Source organism: Pinus tabuliformis, chromosome 4_2, assembly GCF_031772625.1.
Source record: "Pinus tabuliformis cultivar Carrire ecotype Pingquan chromosome 4_2, CPIR1, whole genome shotgun sequence".
Taxonomy (NCBI): Eukaryota; Viridiplantae; Streptophyta; class Pinopsida; order Pinales; family Pinaceae; genus Pinus; species Pinus tabuliformis.
In genome coordinates this window covers 469,838,904-469,860,944 of record NC_142304.1, presented here as the reverse complement: position 1 = coordinate 469,860,944, position 22,041 = coordinate 469,838,904, and the positions used below count along the sequence as shown (strand labels likewise).

Below are 22,041 nucleotides of genomic sequence, written 5' to 3'. Positions count from 1 at the left end.
CAGTATGAGATTAAATATAAAATGCTCAATCTCATTGAGATCCTATAATTTATAGGACCCTAACGCAGTCCACAAACCAGGATGCCAACCAACTGCCCACATGTTGTCGATGTAAACAAGGACTTCCAAATTAATATATAAACTCGTCATTTGCCACCAAACTGGGAGGAGAGTAGAGTCGACCAAACCAAAGGAGTGGGAACCCTGACCAAAGCCAGAACCATGCACCCTTAGGCACAGATTTATAGATGAAATATTTAAGGAATATTCTCTAGGAATATTCCATGGAATATTGTAGGGAATAATAGATTCCTCAGATCCTTAGAATTCACCAGAGTGGAAATAGGTTGAGTTTATACTCATTTGACTCAATTTTCCACTAAGAACATAGTGGTGCAGTCTGTTTCGCCAGTTGAGCAGCCGAAATCCAGTCAACCCTTGGGAGGGAATATTTGAGATTCCTGGGGGCCAGATTTTAACCAAACCAGAACAGGGTCAACTTAATAGTCATTTGACACGATTTCCTGCCGCAAATTCAACGATGTTGTCCATTTTTGTAGCAGAGATTTTCATTTTCAGACCATTCCTTGAAGTGGAGGTATAAGATGTCATTATGTAATTGATTGTAATTTGGTTTTGCTACCAATTAATGAAATAGGCCTCGCCATATTGAGTAGGGCCCGGAGATGTAGCCCACACTGGGTGAGTTTCATTCACTAGTAGAAAATGAGAAATTAATGACTAGGTGACTAAAAAAGTTAGTCACCACAACTTTTTCAAGTGAAACACTACCAATAATTTGATATAAGCAAAAAATTAATAATTTGATATAGACTAGTTGGCTTATTCATATGTGATAATGGACCTAAATAGTAGTTCTTATCTAAATAAATGCTCATTAGACTAGGGCATTCTTAACATCATCGGCCTCCAACCCTGGACTTATTCACTTAGCCTTCTACATTGTCCAATTATATATATGTATACAAGGCTATCCTATTATTATATCCTTTTTACTTCATTTCATTTTATTCTAGACTTAGCTTTGGCATTTTCTAGGAGTTTTGTTTGCACTCCCACATATAAGTAATCTACAGTTAGAGGTTTTTAGCATGTAACTTAGTTGGCATGATTGTTCCTAATCTTTCCTTGAAGGTTGAATACTAAGTTTGCTAACGTGTTATTTTTTATGGTGACCTTTTATCCGCTTTTTTTTATACTAGTCATTTGGCCACATAGTGTCCACTATTGCTCAACCGAATAAAACTTGTTCGAGTTTCTTGCTTTTATGGGGAAAATTGGTATTGACAATATTGCTAATGTTGAGGTATATATCGTATAAATATTTTAGAGTCTACTTTAGTTTGTATTCCAATGTTTATTGTCTTTCATGTCTTATACTCTGCATTGTATATTATTTCCTTTTCAGAAAAAGGAACTCAGTATTGATGGTAAGAAGCAAGAATTGAAGTAAGAGGAGAACAAATATAACATTGGAGCAACAAAATGCAAAGTAAAAAGAGAGAGAGAAGATAACTGGTCTAGTGGTACTTGTAGAGTCAATATCCCACATAAGACACACACATAAAGACTGATGGTTAAGTCTTCAGAGTTGGTGAATTCACTGGCAATGTCTTGGGAACACAATGATAATGTTTTGAAGTGATGAAACAATATTTCATGTGTAAATTGTACTCCAACCAATATTAAGTTGGAGACTCATATTTTAATATTTTACATTTTATATAATATAATTTATGTGGTTGAAATTATTTATAGTTTCATTTGATATTATTTAGTATTGTAATTAACATAGGTAACTTTGCGTTTTGAACATATACATTGTAACATTTTTTTTAATTTAATTGCAAAATCATACTAATTAATTTATGTTGATTAATAATGGACACATAAAATCAATCTAAAACTACCAAATTATTATTTTATGCTGACTAATAATGAAAACAAATAAAATAAATATACGACTAAATTAGTTGCTTCTAATGATTGTTAATGAAAGTAATTGAAATGAATACAAACTACTAAAGTAGTCATTTATATAATGAATATGAACATATTGAAAGAAGATAAATGACTAATGCAAATAACAAATTTATGATTACAAATGACGATAAATTTTTTCATATATACAATTATTAGTAGCTAATTTATAGTATCTTATAACACGACCAAAATTTAGTCAATGAATAATTTAATGACCAAATTTATGGCTAAATATACTACTAGACAACAAAATTGAGACAATCAATTAATGACTAAGCTAAAAACGACTAAACATTGGTCGCGTTATAAGATACTGTAAATTAGCTACTATTGGCCATCGACCGAAAAATAGTCATTTATATGCAAATTTTAGACATTTTTTAGTAACTAATTAGTCATTTTGTACTAGTGGTTATCAAGTCGTTTTTGTGCCTTTGATCTCATGGTTGCCTTTGAGTTATGTTTCTTTTATGTGACTTGGTTACATGCTCTTTTAAATGCAATTTTGTATGCATCCTTGAAGTAAAATATCTGGATCACTAACTCCATAATCTACCAAGTATCAACTCTTCTCTTACCACATGGAACCATCAAAATCCTCCTCGCATCATGATCAATTATTATCCACCTTCCCTCTCCATTAATAACCATAATGTGTATGTGTTGTGTCTTAATCATGCATGTGCTTTCCCACACTTCAACTATGGGATAACTATGGGAACGAACATGGCTTCCAACATAAAATTTTGGTTTCCTCAGCTCAATGTCTTAATTGATTTTTTGATGTGGATGACTAACTCTGGATACAGTCTTCCACTACTAACCTTTTATGTAGTGGATATGGACTATGGGGAGCTATGAGACACACATAGGTCCCTTTACTAGCACTCCATGGATGTTGAAGAACTATGCTGCAACATGGTTATTCTCTCAAAAATATTGGAGGCTTTTGAAAACACCCCAATGAAAATTTAGGACATGCCATTAAGAAACCTGTCACATCTCAAGCATCAAGTCGACAACCTAAAAAATAGGGTCAACATGTCATAGAAGAAGATGACACTCGTGGCCTTGTAGTAGCAGCTAGATGGGACAATCCTAGAATATCACAAAATCTTCTCCATCCAACTCCTAGCCAACTTCCTGTTAGCCCACTCTAACACTCCAAATGGATTTCCTATTCCTCCATCAACTAAGTTCTCTATCATAGGTCTCTTTGGTTTCACTATAATTCTTAGAAGTTTTTTGGTCCTAAATTGTACTCACATATCTTCGCTCTGGGGACTTTGTTTACCTATCACATATGTTTTATGATAACTATAATAAACGAATGTTATAACATTGGGCTTGTTAGCTATTTAGTTTGGGCTTGTTGCGTCTTGTAGACATGGTTTACTTTTTTCTGTTTATGATCAAAATTTCATACTGAAAGTTTATGTTTGTTGATTATAATATTTACAATATTTGTTGACAATAGATAAAATTTAATTAAGTTCAATATAAATAAAATATTTTTTATTTAAATATTTTACATATATAATTAAAAAAAGGTATAATATCTTTCTTAAGGGAAATTGGAAATTGGAAATTGTTTTATATATATTATTTTATTTTTCTTTTTTAATCTAATTACAATATTATGTATTATTATAATAGTTCATTATAATAAGTAAATTTAATTTTAAGGGGTGGTAGGAGGGGTAGGTTTGCTTTGTGACCCTGAGGAAGTCAACATTATAGAGCATTCATCGGGTTTAGGAAATTTGACGAATAACCAAGCCAAAGCCTATGGTTTTATCAAGGCCTTCTATTGGCTAAATAAAATCATGTTTCTCGAGCATGTATCAAGATTTTTGTTTGAATACTTTTTGTGGTGCATGCTTATTTTTATTTTTAAATTTCTGCAGCACGAAGGCATTAGGTCCAACACCCAAATGCTGACATGGTACCATTGAAGGGATGAACTCACTTAGGTGAATTGATGTCCAATACATAAGTGGGAGTTGTATATAAATAAGCTTATTAGCTGAGCATTTATTTTCGAGTTGTTAGAATTTACTTTTCTGCATTTTAGTTCGATGAGGAAAAGACTCCTTGCAAATAAACTTTCATGGAGATTTTCTGGTTGTATAAGTGCATTATAAATTTTTCTCCATGCCCAATGGTGAAGGCTACAGATCTATAGGTTCTCAGCACCTTACCAGCAAGGCATTGTCCCCAGGTGTAGCCAATGTTGTCACCCTCTGCAAAATGTGTTTTCAGCGGTTAAAAGAGGGCAAAAGAGTAGAGAGGTTTCTAGCCATCTTACAAGCCACAGAAGCACTCAAAGCTAAATCAACCCCCCCCCCCCCCCCAATGGATAGTGCTCGGAATTAGATTTCCAATGGTATATGGATCTCCTCAAATGGACTCTGGACTCAAAACCTAGAGAAGATTCAAGTTACCCTTGAAAAAAAGAAGAGTAAGTTCAGGACCTAAGACTGATGCATTACTTCCTAGGCCTAGAGGTCTTGCAAAAGCCAAGCAAGATTTTCCTTTATCAAGGAAATACATTTTGAAGCTCCTAGAAAAATGTGGGATAATGGAATGGAACTCTGTGTCTACTCCAATGGACATAAACTTCAAGAAGCTATTTGGAAGTGATGTTGGTCCCGAATTGGCAAATCCTTCTGAATATAGACAACTTGTGGGGGCCCTGATTTTCTTAGTGAACTCCCGATCGGACATATGCTTTGTTGTAAATACTTTGAGTTAATTTATGGTTGAGCCTCATCATGTACATTGGGTTGCTGCAGAGAATCCTCTAAGATATCTTCATAGCACTATCAACTATCGACTGAGATATAATGTCGAGAATTTGAAGCTACATAGATATTCTAATGTTGGCTGGGATGGAAGTGTGGTGGATAGAAAAAGCATGTTAGGATGTTGCTTCTCTTTGGGATCTACTTTAATTTCTTGGATGAGTAGGAAGCAAAAATTGGGTGCCCTAAGCACCGCCGAGACTTAATATTTTGCAACTAGTATGGCCTATTGTGAAGTTATTTGGTTGAGGAAGCTCTTTTCTGAGCTATTTGAGCATGTGTTGGATACCACTATCATTTATTGCAATAACCAAAGTGGGATTCACCTTTAATATAATCCCATGTTCCACGACCACTCATAGCATATTAATATCAGGTACCACTTTATCTAGGATATAATACAACGGGGAGCAATAAGGTTCCATCACATCGGGACTAATGAACAAGTTGTTGACATTTTCACGAAGCCCTTGGGAAAGGCCAAGTTCTTAGCCTTCTGAGAGAGATTTGGAGTCATGGAAAGGCCTTCCCATGAGGGTCCCTCTTGAGTTGGACATTGAGCTTTGGGAGCTCCTAGGGCCCCGGGGTACTTCTTTGAGCTATATGAGCATAGGGTGAGTGGTTCACCTTCCCCTATGGAGTATATATACCCAAATATGATTGAGCACAAGGTGAGTGTTCCACCTTCCCCTATGGAGGAAAATATTTTGAGAATAGGGTGAGTGGTTCACCTTCCCCTATGGTTGATGTCATATGCATAGGATGAGTGGTTCACCTTCTCTTGTGATTGCCCCAACATACATCATACCCTTACTATCTAGGACTCTTGGGAAGTACCTTTAATTTGTCCAATGAGTTGGGAAAAGTGGTTATGGGCCATATCACTACATATTGACGCATCGTATGCAATCGTAATCCCTTTGTCTAGGATGCAAGATGGTCAACAACTTGATCACTTAGGATCAAGTCTGATTGGGGTTCTACCCCTAATTACGTGGAATAAATTTTGTCAGTGTGAGGAGATTGGTAATGTATTGTGACTTAATCTCAATCGGTCCTTCTTATTATCTATATCAATCTTCAACAGGGATGAGATGATATGTGGAGATAGTACATGATGGCATGACGATGGATGGAAATTGGAAGGTGGAATTCTCCTTAGTTTAAAGGGATTGTTAAAATGTGCAACTAAGGACAAACTCCACTTTGGGAAACTCATTGACCTAAGATAATGTTTGGACAAATTTCCTCTTTTCGAGAGGACCAAAATTGACTCTGGAAGCACTAAATTCGGATAAGGAGAGATGCGCTTTTGATGTCAAGCCTACAAGAGCACATTTGGACAAGGTTGGCTTGGGGTCAAATTAGACAAATTGATCCCCCTACAATGCATATAAATAAAGGAGATCTTCAACCTCATTTGGCACATTCATTCACACAAAAATTGTTCTCTCTCCATCATTGATTGGTTTGTACAGATCTAAGGCAGCCTATTCTTCTTCGCACATGCGAGTGTTTGGAGGCATATTTGGCTTTCTGCGTTGACTCTTTGCATCAGGACAAATTGACTTTGGTTTGACCTATTTTCTCTCCTTGGTTTGACTCACTTTAACCAGCAAAATTTTGATCTTGGAAGTCCAATTTTTTTTGCACATAAATCGAAGAAATATGGGCACTTTGACCAGCATTGACTTCGAGGTTGAATATTGTTTTAACTATAGAAAAATATATCAGACTTCCTTTCTCTTTGGACCAAGTTTGACTGGACTATGGAGGAATGTTTGAGGCTGACTTTAATCTACATTGAAGGCCGAGTTTGATTGACTTTGACCAAGCCAAAAAGGAGGTATCTTGACCATTGACTATTGACTGGTTAGGGCACATTGATTATTGTTGACTTTACAAAATTGTGGTTCTTCAATTTATTGTTGCCCACAAAAATATCAACATTTTTTCAACACATTCGCACAAATTAATTTGACCTCCATTGATCAGTTTCAAATGAAAATTTCCATCTTTTATCCTATTGTTCATGAGCAAGTACATTCACATAATTTTTTATTTATTGCAGAATTGATTATATAAATATCTCTTGATTTTTTGGAAATAAATCATGCCTTACCTTGTGCAAAGTTCATTTAATTTACCTAGCATAATTCTTCAAATAATTTTCTATATTTCTCTCCCACCTATCACTAATCTCCTTCTCGTTCAACATCTATGCATGCATTCAACTAATATGCTATTTTAGAATAGTATTATTGGACAATGTGGTAACCTAAGGGATTACATAGTAAATATGGTTATGAACGATGTAGTTTGCAAACCATATATTACAATGATATACAAGCATCTATAGATAAGAAGAAGTAATTATAGAACCAACAATAAGTAGTTTTCGATTATATGATCAATCAACCAACTAACAATAGCCTTCACATATTGGATTCATGTCTATTTATATGATTTAAATAGTAGAAGATAAATACAACTTCCCTAACTACATTGGTTAATACACTGACTCAACTACCTACTCAACTACATCCTTTGTTGGAATTTCTCTAGTACAACACATTGGTCTATTATTTAGCCTAGTCAGCTAGTCGACTAGATTCTTCCAAAAACTCAACAAGTCTCCCCATTTGGGGATAATTAAGATATCAATAAGTAGCTAATGTAGTACATAAACTTTCAAATTTTCTTTTTAAATCTAGGAAAACAATTAGTTAAAAAAGGAAAACTAAATCTATTGGTGCTCCTTCCTTGTTCATGTTTCCTCATGTCGCAAAGTCATAAAACAAGACAAGAAAATATTGTATAACTTGCCAATCTCTCTTAATTTTGATAATTTCTAAGGATTTTGTAAAGTTTTTAGAATTTTGGTGCTTTTTAAGATGCATGTTTTTATTATATAAAATTTGGGTGAAGTATTTTTAATATGGTTTTTTTGAAGAGAGAGACGGAGAGAAACCATTATTTGATATATATAATCACTTTTCAAATGCGATACTGTGCGTTTAACAAAGTTGAAATTCCGGAAATTATTGCAACCAGTGAATGGTTGAAATTCCGGAAATTATTGCAACCAGTGAATGGTTAAAGACTTGTTGATGTGGCGACTCGCAATCCAAGATGCTTTTTCCACATCTCCCCACAACGTGCCTTTGTAGAGGTGGCAGTGAAGAGAAGTGTTTTTTTGCAGTCAAGAAAAGCACGACCGTTGCAGAGGTGGCAGTGAGAGAAGTGTTTTTTTTGCAGAGGTGGCAGTCAAGAAAAGCAGGGCCGTTGAATCCAACCAGCAATATTTATTTCCAATCCTTCTCCCAATCTATGCCTTTACCGAATCTCCTCCTCCTCCCCCTCCCATGGCTACCTGCGCTGGGCTGAGTCTAGTCTTGTCTTGGAGCTCCATGTCATGTCTGGTCTGGTCTGGTATGAGTTTTGTGTGGTCTGGTTTTGTCTGGTATGAGTCTGGTATGGTATGGTCTGGTCTGGGCTGGTATGTGTTGTTGTGTTGCGAGGTACCGGGAGGAGGTGAGGGTAAACATGACATCTATTCAATTCAATTTTTAATCAGCAGGAGCAGGAACGAAAGGGTTCAATCGCAGGCAGATATATGAGGAGATATCCACCCACATCCTTCTCGATTCTAGCAGGCAAATTTCTGTACCTGTAAGATCTGTTTTCTTTTCTTTTCATTGGGTTTCCTTTTTTTAATCTTGATACAGATTTTAGATTAGCTTAGTAAGTGACGACATACATCACAGGGTTTAATATGAATTTTGTAATTTGATGCAATTGGCTCGCTCTGTTCAAGAAGTATTATTGAATTGCCTGGCTAAACTAACTTAAATATGAATTGGTATTGGTACCTGCATCAGTTTTCGAATCCACAGGTGTGCGCAAGGATTGAACCCAGGTAGAGTAGGTAAATTTCTTTGCATCTTTCTGGTTATATATATTCAAATATATACATGATTAACAAAATGATGAGTGGGATTAGCAGGAACTAATTTGGTCTGGGATCGGCCCTTTTCAAGCTGTAATTTGATTTGGGATCGGCCCTGCATAATTATGAATCATAACCTTAATTATGACATAAATATTTATACGCCCCATAATTGCTAGTACCCATTTTAAATTCTAAAAAAATAGATTAGGCATCAGATGCAACTAATAATTTCATTTCAATTAATGTAAGAACCGAGATTAGCGGCAGTTCACTGATCTGTGCGTTTATCCATGAAATATTACTTCCAAAATATAATTAGTTACAGTCTTTGAAGGAGGTCTTGAACCTCCGTTCTGATGGGTAACGTTCTGTTGCCGGGATTTGAACCCGAGTCGCCTTGATTACTTATGACATATTGAATCCAAAAATATGGGTAACGTTCTGTTGCCGGGATTTGAACTCGGGTCGCCTTGAGAGTTTATGAAATATTGAATCTAAAATATAATTAATTACACTGTTGAAGTAGGGTCTGAACCTCTGACCCGATGGGATTTTTCCCTGTGGCCTTCAGATTTTATGAAATATTAAATCCAAAATATAATTAGTTAGACGGTTGAAGTAGGGCTTGAACCTCTGCCATATTTATTCCAGCGATAGATCACTTATATGTGTATTTATCAGTAAACTTTGAGGGTTTATGAAATATTACATCCAAAATATAATCAGTTGAAACGAGGGCTTGAACTTCCTAGGTAATGTTTCGTTGGCGGGATTTGAACCCAGGACTTGAACCTCTGACCACATGGGTAACGTTCTGTTCCCGGTATGGGCGTATAAATATTTATGTCATATGTCATATTATGGTGCTGCATAATTGTGGTTGTGGTTGCATATATGCAGGTCTCTCTGTGGTGGTTCCCAACGTTCCTTAAATGCATTTCGCAGTTTCAATAGCATGGGCCGGTCTTAACACAATGCCTGCTCTGCTCAATTCAAACCAATTCCTGCCTCTCGTCACGGACGGAACGCAGCCTCAGCCTGGTACTCAGAGCTAGATCCATCCGTCATAAACCCTGACCTCCGCCCGCTGCTGCGCTTCAATTCAATTCAATTCTCTGATACCCATGGAAATTGGCTTGCACAGCCCAAAAAGGGAGGTCTATACGGTGCTGATAAACAGGGCCATGGAACTTGGCTTGCACTGCCTGAAACAAGCAGGTCTGATAATGTATGTATAAAATGTGTAACTTATCTCTAAGAATTTGGGAGGATTAAATAATTGAATCGTATATTATATTGTGGCGCAGGAGTTATGTTGGGAGCTAAGCGGTTATAGCATGTATCAACTATGCAGAGGACGCATAGATTTCAGGGTAATCTCAACTGAATACATTTCCTTTTTTCACATGACGTGACCCAGAGAGTTGCATGACCTGTACTTGTACTGTGCTGATTATTTCTCTCTTTAAAGGTCGACAGGACAGTATAAAAAGAGTGGTAAGATTCGTCCAATCTTTTCATTCTAAAATTTCATTCTGTAGATGTTAGGATTCCAAATTATGCACTGTTCTGTTTTGGTTTTGTAAGTTTTTCTCACATAGGAATTGGGTTTTGATTTAATGATTTGGCAGAGCAGTTGAACCCCACGATGTGCTGTTTCAATGCTCTGACAAAGGACGCACATTCCAACAGCGCAGTTAATGAGGAGATCCACAGCGGCAATGGAAGGTGGATGACTGATAGTGGCAGCGATCCACTCGGACGGTGACGGTTACGGTCATATGGGAAGATGAACAGTGTGGACTGGAGGAGGTGGAGCCTATACCTGAATTCCCATCCCAACTTTATATATATGTATATATGCCTATTTTTTTTGGTATTTGCTTTGTTTTTCCAGGATTGAGAAGGAGGATTGTTTGGTATTTGCTTGGTTTTTCCAGGATTGAGAAGGAGGGGCTTTTAATTTAATTTTTCCGCTGAGAATGAATGAGAAGCTATGAGGGATGAAGATCCTTCTCCCTTTTCAAGTGATGAGCGGCCCGAGCATTATGAAGCAAAGCAATGGAACTGTTATATTTTCTGAGCTTCATCCGATTTTATGTGAATGCAACTATGGGTAAATTTTCTTAGTTTTCATCGTGATATACATTTAAAATTGGATAACCCAACCCAGTGAATTTTATCAATTTGATGATTTGATTGTTGTAAGATGATTTGATTGTTGTAATTCATTTTCAGCTTTGATCATTTGATTGTTGTAATTCATTTTCAGCTGTGTGATGGGCTTTCCACAGGAATGTGTGATGGGCTCTCCACAGGAATGAACGCAGGGAGGAGACCACTCCACTCCACTGAATGATGGGCTTCAAGATGCACAGGGGCTTATTATTTTTATTTATTTTTGGCTTGCTAGATAAAATATAAATATTAAATTTTAACAGTTAGGAGTAAAAAACGCTATAAAAAAAAGAGTCCGGTTAAAAAAATAATATATATAAAGCATTTATGCATTTTTTGTTATAGGAATTTATGCAAAGTAGTTTTGTATACAAAATATTTATGTATTTTTTTTGTTATACTGTATCAGAAAAGTAGCATAGATTGTCACTGATTTTTAACATATATTATTTTTGCAGATAATGGCTGGAATATATGTCCATGGCCAAAGCATTTACATCTCCATCATGTTCATGACATAAGACACATTGATCGCCTTCAAAAGAAATTAACATTTATGTATTCATTCTGTAATTACTCTTGAAAATCTTATAATAATAAAAAATATTTTTTTGTTTGAAGGGGTTAAAAGCCTCTTCTCAATGCCCTTGAGAATGAACCATGGTCATTCTTAAGGGCTTGTGCATCCTCTCTCTCTTTCCACTTTCTAGTTTTTACTTTTCCTCCCTTTATTATGTTTAAAAGTAATTAGCATCATAGATTTTAAGTTAATAACTTCTTAATTGTTAGTATGCATGCTTTACACATTTTAAATTTTTAAATGCATTAAAATAGTTCTTGTTTGTGTAGTGATGCTTATTCATATTCTTTTCATGTAATGTTTGATGATTGATGACATTTTTTACTTTGTTCATGATTGTGCATGACAATGTTTGCTCTTTGAGTTATATTTAGTGTTTGTATTTACAATGAATGTGAATTGCATGTTGATATGTGTTCTAAAATGTGTGCATGTGTGTCCCCTTTAGGAATAACTATCTAATACATGTTTTCTGCGATGATTCAAATTTGATGTGCAATATGTGTATATTTGCAACATTTTATGTGTGATGATCAAAATTTGATGGGTGACATTTGTATGTTTTTGTATTTACAATATTCTTTGTGTACAGTGATCAAAATTTGCTGTGTATTCATGATTGTAGTGATGTTTGTGGTTTTAGTTCCATTTGTATGCGTGTGTATTTACAATGATTGTGTATGACATTTTGATATGTACTCTGCACGTGTGTGAATTTCATTTACCAATGCTTAGTATCTCCATGTGCTTGTATCTTATGCATTTGCAACCTTTTTAGGGTGTAATTGATACGTGATGCTTGTATGTTTGTGTATTTGCAACATTTTTGGGTGACGATAAAAAGAGGAAGTGCAATGTTTGTGAGTTTTCTTTTACAATTCTGCTTGAGTAATAAACAATTCAATGATGCCTAATGTTTGTGTGCTTACAAAATTTGATGTGTATTCATGATTGTAACCATGCTTGCGTTTTGAGTTTGGTTTGCATAGTATTTACAATGATTGTGCATGACATGTTGATATGTACTTTGAAGTGTGTGAATTTCTTTTGCCATTGCTCACTATCCGCACAAGTTTGTATGTTTATGCATTTACAACATTTTTTGTGTTTGACATGTCATGTTCCTATGTTTCACATTTTTCGGGGTTTGTGTATTTATAATATCTTTGCTTGTACTAATTACAAATTTGATGCTTATCTTTTTGCAATAATAAAAAAAATTATGCCTAATGTTTCATGTTTACAAAATTTGATATCTACTAATGTATTAATGGAAATTCTTTATATATATGCATTTAGAATGAATGTGGCTCACATATTGTATGTAATTTAAAATAGAATAAAACATTGTCATTGCTCATTGTCCACATAGGTCTGTATGTTCATGCATTTACAACATTTTTTGTGTTTGGCATGTCATGTTTGTATGTTTAACACTTTTTGGCATTTGTGTATTTATAATATCTTTGCTTGTATTGATTACAACTTTGATGCTTATTTTTCTGCTATAATCAAAAGTTTTATGCCTAATGTTTTCATGTTTATAAAATTTGATATCTACTCGTGTATTAATGGAAATTTGATGTGCATTGATGATTATGTATAAAATTTATTGTTTGGGTTTCCTTTATATCTATGCATGTAGAATGATTGTGGCTCACATATTGTATGTAATTTAAAATAAAATGAAACATTGGGATTGCTCATTGTCCACATAGATTTGTATATTTATGCAAATTTTACAACATTTTTTTGTGTTTGGCATGTCATGTTTGTATGTTTCACATTTTTATGGGGTTTGTGTATTTATAATATCTTTTCTTGTACTGATTACAAATTTGATGCTTATTTTTCTGCAATAATAAAAAAATGAGCCTAATGTTTTCACGTTTACAAAATTTGATGTGCATTGATGATAATGTATTAAATTTATTGTTTGGGTTTCCTTTATATCTAGCATTTAGAATGAATGTGACTCAGATATTATATGTAATTTAAAATAAAATAAAACATGGGGATTGGGGAGTGATGAGTGTAGCGTAATAATAGGTTAGAAGTGAGGGGGGAGGCCAGATGAGCTTCCACCTTGACGTGGTTGGCCTGGTTAGTAGAGAATTTATAATTCTTGAAGCTAATAGAAGCTCTTTCTATAAATATGCACATACAAATATTATCTCTCAAATTCTTAACATCCAACCCGCTCTCGCCCCCTCCACACACACTCTCTCTCTACACCCACTCACCCTCTTCCATGCCCCCTCCCTCTCTCTCACTCTCCACAACCCACACCGTCTCACCCACTTTCTCTCTCTCTCTACACCCCCTTTCCCCCTCCCCATACTCTCTTTCTATACACAAACACTTTGGGGCAATGATTATATTTGATTTCTATAATCGTATGATTGCCTTTGAATAATTGTATTTAAATGATTATTTTTTATTTATATAATATGAATTTATAGCATTATATCTCAAATTCATAACATCAAACTCCACCCCCACTCTCTCTCCCACTCACTCACTTACCCCCCTTCCACACCCTCCCCCACTCTCTCTCCACAACTCGTGCCTTCCCATCCATTCTCTCTCTAGAACCCCTTTCCCCTCCCATGCTCTCTCTAGACTCCTCACTCTCTCTATCTCTACACACACTTTAGGACAATGATTATATTTTATTTAAATAATTATATTTGATTTGATATAAATTTATAATTTGGATTTAATTTTATATAATTTAAATTTGTACTTTTATAATTATTTAATTGTATTTTTATTAATATTGTTATTTATATAATCATCTTATTTTATTTGTAAATTCAATATTTAGTAATTTAAATTAGGTTATATATATATATATATATGTGTGTGTGTGTGTGTGTGTGTGTGTGTGTGTGTGTGTATATATATATGTATATATATATGTGTGTATATATATATATATATGTATATATATATATATATATATGTGTGTGTGTGTATGTGTGTGTGTAAAAAGGTATTTACAATTGTATAATGCTTAAAATTTTAGTATTATTGTTAATAGAGTTATTTTCGGTGGTTGGAAGGAAGAAATTGAATCTACCTCACTTAGTTTCAGTTCTTGTAAATGCATGATTCATGGCGACAATATTGACAATGTATTCTTCATATAAAATATACAAAATTGTATATATGAAAAAATGTATTTACATATTATTGAAATTTTATGTTTATTTATTTTAATGTTTTTATGTAATAATTAAAATTTAATTTAAATCCAATATTAATAAAATATTATATTATATGATTTTTAAAAAATGCCAATTAAACAAATATGATTTAATCAATATTACTTATATTATAATAAATGTGGTCTTTTTTAATACACTTCAAGGCTTTATGAATGAATACCAACTAGATTGAACTAACCTATATCAACTAAAGATAACTAAGGTAAAAATAAAATATTTATTATTTATTTAAATATAAATCAAACTATGCATATTTATTATAATTATAATTTAAATTTGAATTTGGTTTAAAAATTATTTTATGTACATTAAGAAATTTTTTTATTAAAATATTATAATTTATATTTATATGTTTTTAATGTAGTTATAAACGATACATGTTTATTATAATAAAAAATTGAATTTAATTATAAAATTATTTTATATATGTTAAAAAATGTTTTTTGTTAAAAGATTATATTGTATATTTATATATTTTTAATATTTAAATTTAAATATAATATAATTTAATCTTTATAAAAAATATTTACTTTATAAAAAATCTTAATTTTTAATGATCTAAATAACTTTTTAAATAATATAACAATATTCATTATTTAATATTTAATGTTTATATGTGTTTATATGTATATATAAATGATTAAAATAAAATATTTTGTAATTATATTTGTGTATTTTATTTTTTTAATGTTTATAAAGATTTAATTAACTCTAATGTTTATTTTTTTCCCTGGGGAAAAATCGTAACTTTTTATTATGGTGGAAAATTACATGTTGTAAATGCCAATGGCATATGTTGTATGAGTGACCATAGTCATCAAAAGTAGTAAGTCTCTACATAATCCTAAGAAGGGTGTACCATCATGTATCAGTATGCATATACAAATATGTTTACAAAATTTCAAAAAATATCAATTTTGTGAGTCACTGTACTGATGTCTCAAAAAAAGGTATGATAAATTAGAGCCTTGATTGTGGGGAAAAACTCCACAGTTAAGCGCGCTTGAGCCAGAGGAGTTCTGGGATGGGTGACCTCCTGGGAAGTCCTGGTTACCGGTGCAAGCCCCGGAAGTGATGATTGATGCTATGTGATTCGTTCTCCACATTTCACTAGTTTCAATCCCACTTCTTCACCCCTGTGAGCATCACCCGATGCAATGAGTGCTAAGTGAACTATTCAAAAAATCATGAGAAATTAGTCAGTTACGACTACCTCTCATGGAAATGGTCATACGTTTGAATGACTTACTTAATGCAGTTGAATCCCAAAAAATGATATCTAATATAATGCACTGTGTAATCCCCCATACTTAAATTCAAAAAGAGTCAAGGGATCTCGACTTGAATGGTTCATGAGGCACAATACTTGCTAAGGTTTTGCAAATGGGGTAGAAAGCTAAGTGGGCTTGATTGTGGGGAAAAAATCCACAGGTAAGCGCGTTTGAGCCAGAGGAGTTCTGGGATGGGTGACATCCTGGGAAGTCCTGGTTACCGGGTGCAAGCCCCGGAAGTGATGATTGATGCTATGTGATTCGTTCTCCACATTTCACTAGTTTCAATCCCACTTCTTCACCCCTATGAGCATCACCCGATGCAATGAGTGCTAAGTGAACTATTCAAAAAATCATGAGAAATTAGTCAGTTACGACTACCTCTCATGGAAATGGTCATACTTTTGAATGACTTACTTAATGCAGTTGAATCCCAAAAATGATATCTAATATAATGCACTGCGTAATCCCCCATACTTAAATTCAAAAAGAGTCAAGGGATCTCTACTTGAATGGTTCATGAGGCACAATACTTGCTAAGGTTTTGCAAATGGGGTAGCAAGCTAAGTGGGCTTGATTGTGGGGAAAAACTCCACAGTTAAGCGCGCTTGAGCCAGAGGAGTTCTGGGATGGGTGACCTCCTGGGAAGTCCTGGTTACCGGGTGCAAGCCCCGGAAGTGATGATTGATGCTATGTGATTCGTTCTCCACATTTCACTAGTTTCAATCCCACTTCTTCACCCCTGTGAGCATCACCCGATGCAATGAGTGCTAAGTGAACTATTCAAAAAATCATGAGAAATTAGTCAGTTACGACTACCTCTCATGGAAATGGTCATACGTTTGAATGACTTACTTAACGCAGTTGAATCCCAAAAAATGATATCTAAAAAAAAATAAAAAAAAAATAGGGCCTATCAGCCCTTTGCTGATCCTGTTCTATATATGGCCTATGGTAGTATTGATAAGCTTGTCCCTGTCTTTCATCTTGTATTAGCCATTCTCCTTTGGGATGGTGTGCTACCTCTTAAGAAAACTAATCCACAGATTTGTTGCGCTCCCCCTAGATGGAGCAGCCACCACAGTAGTACGAGATCTAGTCATGGGCGGGGATATAAGTGGAACCTGGGAAGAGCACGATGGTCAAACAATGTCCCTAGCTACATCCAAATGACTATCCAGACGTGAGGGCTGCTCATCCACCAGTGGGTCTTCAGTCTGCATGTGCTTCTTACCCTTTGAAGTATGAGGAGATGAAGGCGAGACGAGCGAACATTCTTTGAACAGGTGCCCAACTTTGTGACATCTCCTGCACCAAAATGGAACTCCTTCATAGTCAAGGATTTGCCTGTGCGAATAATGATTCGAGTGCAGGGTTATCTTCTCCTCCAATCCTTCCCTTGTATCTAGATGAACCAGTATACGAGCCATGGTCATGTTGCTAGAGGATTCAAGTCTTTTTATGTTCCAGAGTCACAACCGCTCCGTAGAGTAGTTCTACCCTCTAACACATCCCACCAAGACCCTGTTGGTCATGTCCACCACTTCACCCATTGTAAGGTCTTCCCCCAAAGAGAGATTAATGTCCTTGTCTGACACCTTTAAGCACCTCCCTTTCTTGACCTTGTTGGATCTAGGTGCCGCCAGGTAGTCCTGGAAGGGTACCCTGATGCCTTGGTAAACCGCCTGCAGGGATGGTGGAGTGCTTTTAGGGTTTGGGACAAGCGAGCTGAAGCAACCCGAGGGAATGGGAAACCGTGCAAAGGGCAACTAGGGTTAGTGATAGTGCAGACAACTGGAGAGGGAAAGTGAGGGGTTGATATCCCAAGTTGTGAGATGCTTGAGGAGAAGGGGATTCCAAAAGGAGCAAAAGTATGAGTAAGGTCAAGAAGCGGGGAGTCGAAAGAGGGTGATGGTGGAAGGCATGCCCTAATGAGGTTGAGGGTTGTTCGGGAGAGCGAAGGACAGTCCAAATTGAAAGACGTATCTGGAACGGTCCAAAGCAGGAATCTGAGAATACAGTGGGCGAAACGGTGAGCCAAAGGAGCCAGAACTTGACACGGTGCGAGGGCGTGACCAAATCTCCTTGTAGGGATTTGGATTTGTTGAATAGTCAACGATGTCTTGTTCCATATCGGTAGTCGAGTAGGATGCCAAGGGACGGTAACGACTGCGCGAAATTATCGGGGTTAGACAACACATTGTAACACAGGGTAGTCCGCAGGTAGAAGACGAGTAGTTGCAGTGACAGTGGGCACCCATGAACTTACCCTAGACCCCAAGGTGCAGCATCTCCGAGTTGCAGAGTTCCCCCTGCAGGCATCGCAGTACGAACTCCCATAGATTTTTTTTTCACTCCTTAAATTTAATGTTTATATATAAAAGGTGAATTGCATTACTTACAAATTTAGAAATTATATATAAAAGTGTTGGATATCTTAGGTCAATTTCTCGCAAGAGAGACTTGACCATCGTAAAAAATAAACTCTCGTAAGATAGATACAGGATAACTGAGTAGAATAGTGTTCTAAAATCTTACAACTGAGAGTGTTAGGCCTCATTAGCCAAAACAAAACATAAAAAGCAAAATACTAATATGACAAAATCATGATATACTAACAGTAAGATGGTTTTGTGTCACACCCCCGTACATATAAATATACATAATAAAAAAAAATGGTCTGAATATTAAAATGGCATACCACACATATGACTTCGATATACCATATACTTCCACCATGTACATTATCATGCGCTTAAACTAATTGCCGATTGGTCAACCCTTATGCTATGCATTATTCATAATAATAAAACTATTATTAAACACTCGTTTACTTGCAATGATATTTACATGCACCATGGTGTTAAGATATGTCGTATCTTGTATGAAATATTTTTGTTTACTACTGAACCTAACCACTAAACCCCCCCCTCAGCATACAGTGTATTTAATAGGCTCGGGGTTTGGAGGTCCGGCCGCAGTTCTTGCAGGCCCAGCTCACCTACCGCATAAATGTTTTTGGCTCACATCAGGCCAGGTGGCATGGCCTGTACATCCAGCCATGTGACACCTCGGCCTTGGGATTCTCGGCCTTCCCGCTTCATTTCCCGCTTCATCTGAACGGTCAAGATCTCATATGGCAACGAAGGGTGGAGATGAACCCAAGGGTTTTGAGCTATTACATAATCCTTTTTTTGGCAAGCTTGGGGTTCATTTGTTTGCACTGCTCGTCCAGCTCTGCCTTGGTGTTTAGACGCGGGTTCGATTCCTTCAGAGATAACCTCTCGACCAGCCTCCTCACCAGAAGCCGTGAGTCGCTCAGCTCTAAATCTACACAGGTAATTACTATTGTTTCAATTTACTGGTTATCGTTTTCCATATCTTTGTGTGTAACGACTTCCATTAACTTATTCCCTTTTACTGTCAGTAAATGCAGGTGGGATTGTTCCAACCCCTTCGAGGATGGCGAGGTGAACAATCTCGACGGTTTGGTCCTTACGGCGGCTACAGGTAAGTGGTGCTCTGATGTTTGCCATCCTGCTGCATGCGTGAGCCCAGAGTTTTCTCGATTCTGAGCTATTCTTTTGTTCTTGTCACAGTCCGTCGTGGATACGCGAGTCATTTACTTCTAGCAAACTGAGGTATTCTCCGAAGAGGACCCTCATAGCTCACCTTTATGTTAGTGACTGGTTCGACTCAGAGGTTCACCTGCTAAGTTATTGTTTCGGCTGAACTCATGTATTTGATGTTATATATTTCATAAATTAGTTTTATTTTATACGGCCCTAGCGGCATATCGGGTTCGGGTCTGTGTATCCGATATATGGTCTTCAGCATCAGCCCTGGCCGTGTGCTTAGGTCAGGGTTAACGGAACCCGGTTGCTTTTGCTTTAAGCTACCCCCATTTCGCTGTATATGCATTTTTTTCTTCCTTTCAGAGGAACTCTACCTGGTATTATATTGTTAAAAAAAAATACATGAACAGATTGCTCTGCTCGAGCCCTCTAGCGACTTCAGCTTTGCATTTTGATTTATATATATATGTTCATAGCAATGTTAATTTATGTATGACTGTTTGTTATTAGGGTCGATTGCTTGTCATCATCGATTCTGCATTTGTCTATGGCTACGCTGTGTGTTTTCAACAGTGACAGGATTCATAAATTCATTTAAAATATATTATGTTTTCAACACTTCATTCTGATATGATCATGCGTCTTCTGGACTTTTCTAGATTATACTGTGGTTTCAACTCATTCGTTTGGTATATATATTTATGCATTTGCTCTGTTATATTCATGCATCTATCATTTTCACTAGCATTTACTATGAATGCTCTCGGTTAGAAATGCAGACAATACCATGTTGGTTTTCTTATTTCACAGCTATTGGAATATACGCATGTCCCGAGTTTAGTTTTCTGCAAACTAATTTCTTTGTTATCTTATTAACAAATGCTGGGGTTTGATAAACCCTGCTTACAATCATTTACGGAATAGCTCTGTCTGTTTCATACAGCTATGGATTATATTTTCCTGTCTAGATTAGCACGTTACTCTCGCGTTCCAACTATTCTCTTATAAAGCGCTGTATGTTCTGCTCTTTCCTGTCTTTGAGGTTATAATCCGGCTACAGCCGGGGTTTCTACCTGCGCTCTGGGTTTACAGGCTCGTTATTAAGGGCACATAATATGCATGGTTAGTTTATGTTCAAGATATTTTGACCTGTCTATTCCGATATTGGCTTCTCCTTTACTTAAGATGCCTCGGACTTTCTGTCTATCTCGAGTCATGATTTTCTGTTCTTAAGCGGCTCATGCAATGTCTCACTGCTGTAATTTCATTCACCGCATAACTAATATTCAGGTCAGGCCTATCAACTGATAACCTACCCTTAACTTTAATGCCACATCGATTACAGTTATAGAAATAATATAACAGTTTTGAGGACAGAAAACACAGTACTTATTTAGCCACTATGATTACACTGTAGGTTTTCTTTTGTTAATATAAAGAACTCTGAAGTTGGAAACCGCACCTGGTTCACCGGAGTTATCATTAGATGCTCAAGCAAGTCACCTGTGCTTCGAGTCTGCTCATCCACCCAACCGTGAGATCCATCTCTCAGACGGAATTCTCTCCCCCGAGCTATCTTGCAGGCCTCAAGCCCTCAGCAAGATCTGGGCACCTTGTGCCTGGTTATCTGGTCCCAACCAGACTTAACCAATCTTTTTTTTTCTGTATTTTCCTTCTCTTTTCCTTAGAAAAGACCTCTTCTGTCTGTCCCAACAGCACAGAACTTCCTCCCTACATCCAGGACTTTTCCTCTTTGGGAGGGCAGTTCCAATCAGTTATTACAACTGATTTCTTTCTTTGAAATCCACCTCCCAGAGGCTGCCAGCATTTCAAGAAAATATTTAATTTATTCAATAATATAGTTTATCACAATTTTGTTTCTTTTACACATAACAACAACTACTATATTGTCTTTTACCATAGTAAAATTCACATTTACATTTACTGGGGTTATTACATCTCCCCCTCCTGTGACTGGACATCGTCCCGATGTCTGTTTTCCCTAAACAAATTCGGGTAAGCTTCTTTAAGGAGTTCCTCATCCTCCCAAGTGGCCTCTTCAGGCCCATAATGCTGCCACTGCACCTTAGCTTGGGAAATAACCCGTTTCCGCAGTTGCACTTCTCTCCGGTCGAGAATGGTCAGTGGTTCGACCAGAACCTCGCCTTCCGGCTCGACCTGCAAACAACAACAGATTTAGTTATTTCCTTGTTTAAGAATAAAGCTTATTTAGAATGACCAGATTTAATTCTTAAACGAACATCTTGCCATTGAATCACATGTTTAGGATCGTAGACGTATTGTTTTAATACGGAAACATGAAAAACATTGTGGATCTTAATATGGCTTGGTAGGGCAAGTTGATAAGCTACGGGCCCTACTCTTGCCAGGATTTGGAAAGGTCCAAAATAGCGAGGTGCAAGCTTGGCACACCCACTCCACTGCAA

General features: G+C 36.1%; 1 long non-coding RNA gene across 5 annotated transcripts; it reads left to right on the top strand.

Moving 5' to 3' along the window:
• Positions 1–8,133: 8,133 nt before the first annotated feature.
• Positions 8,134–11,556, top strand: LOC149170004 (uncharacterized). Of its 5 annotated transcripts, XR_016259454.1 has the most exons (7): positions 8,134–8,480; positions 8,690–8,736; positions 9,661–9,978; positions 10,068–10,257; positions 10,392–10,572; positions 10,701–10,876; positions 11,055–11,556. It is a non-coding gene; the product is annotated as an uncharacterized LOC149170004 (long non-coding RNA). The 5 variants fall into 5 exon arrangements; XR_016259452.1 differs by lacking the exons at positions 8,134–8,480; positions 8,690–8,736 and having other exon boundaries at positions 9,346–9,978; positions 10,068–10,133; positions 10,232–10,257; positions 10,397–10,572; XR_016259455.1 differs by lacking the exons at positions 8,134–8,480; positions 8,690–8,736 and having other exon boundaries at positions 9,346–9,978; positions 10,068–10,133; positions 10,232–10,257.
• The last annotated feature ends 10,485 nt before the right edge of the window (positions 11,557–22,041 follow it).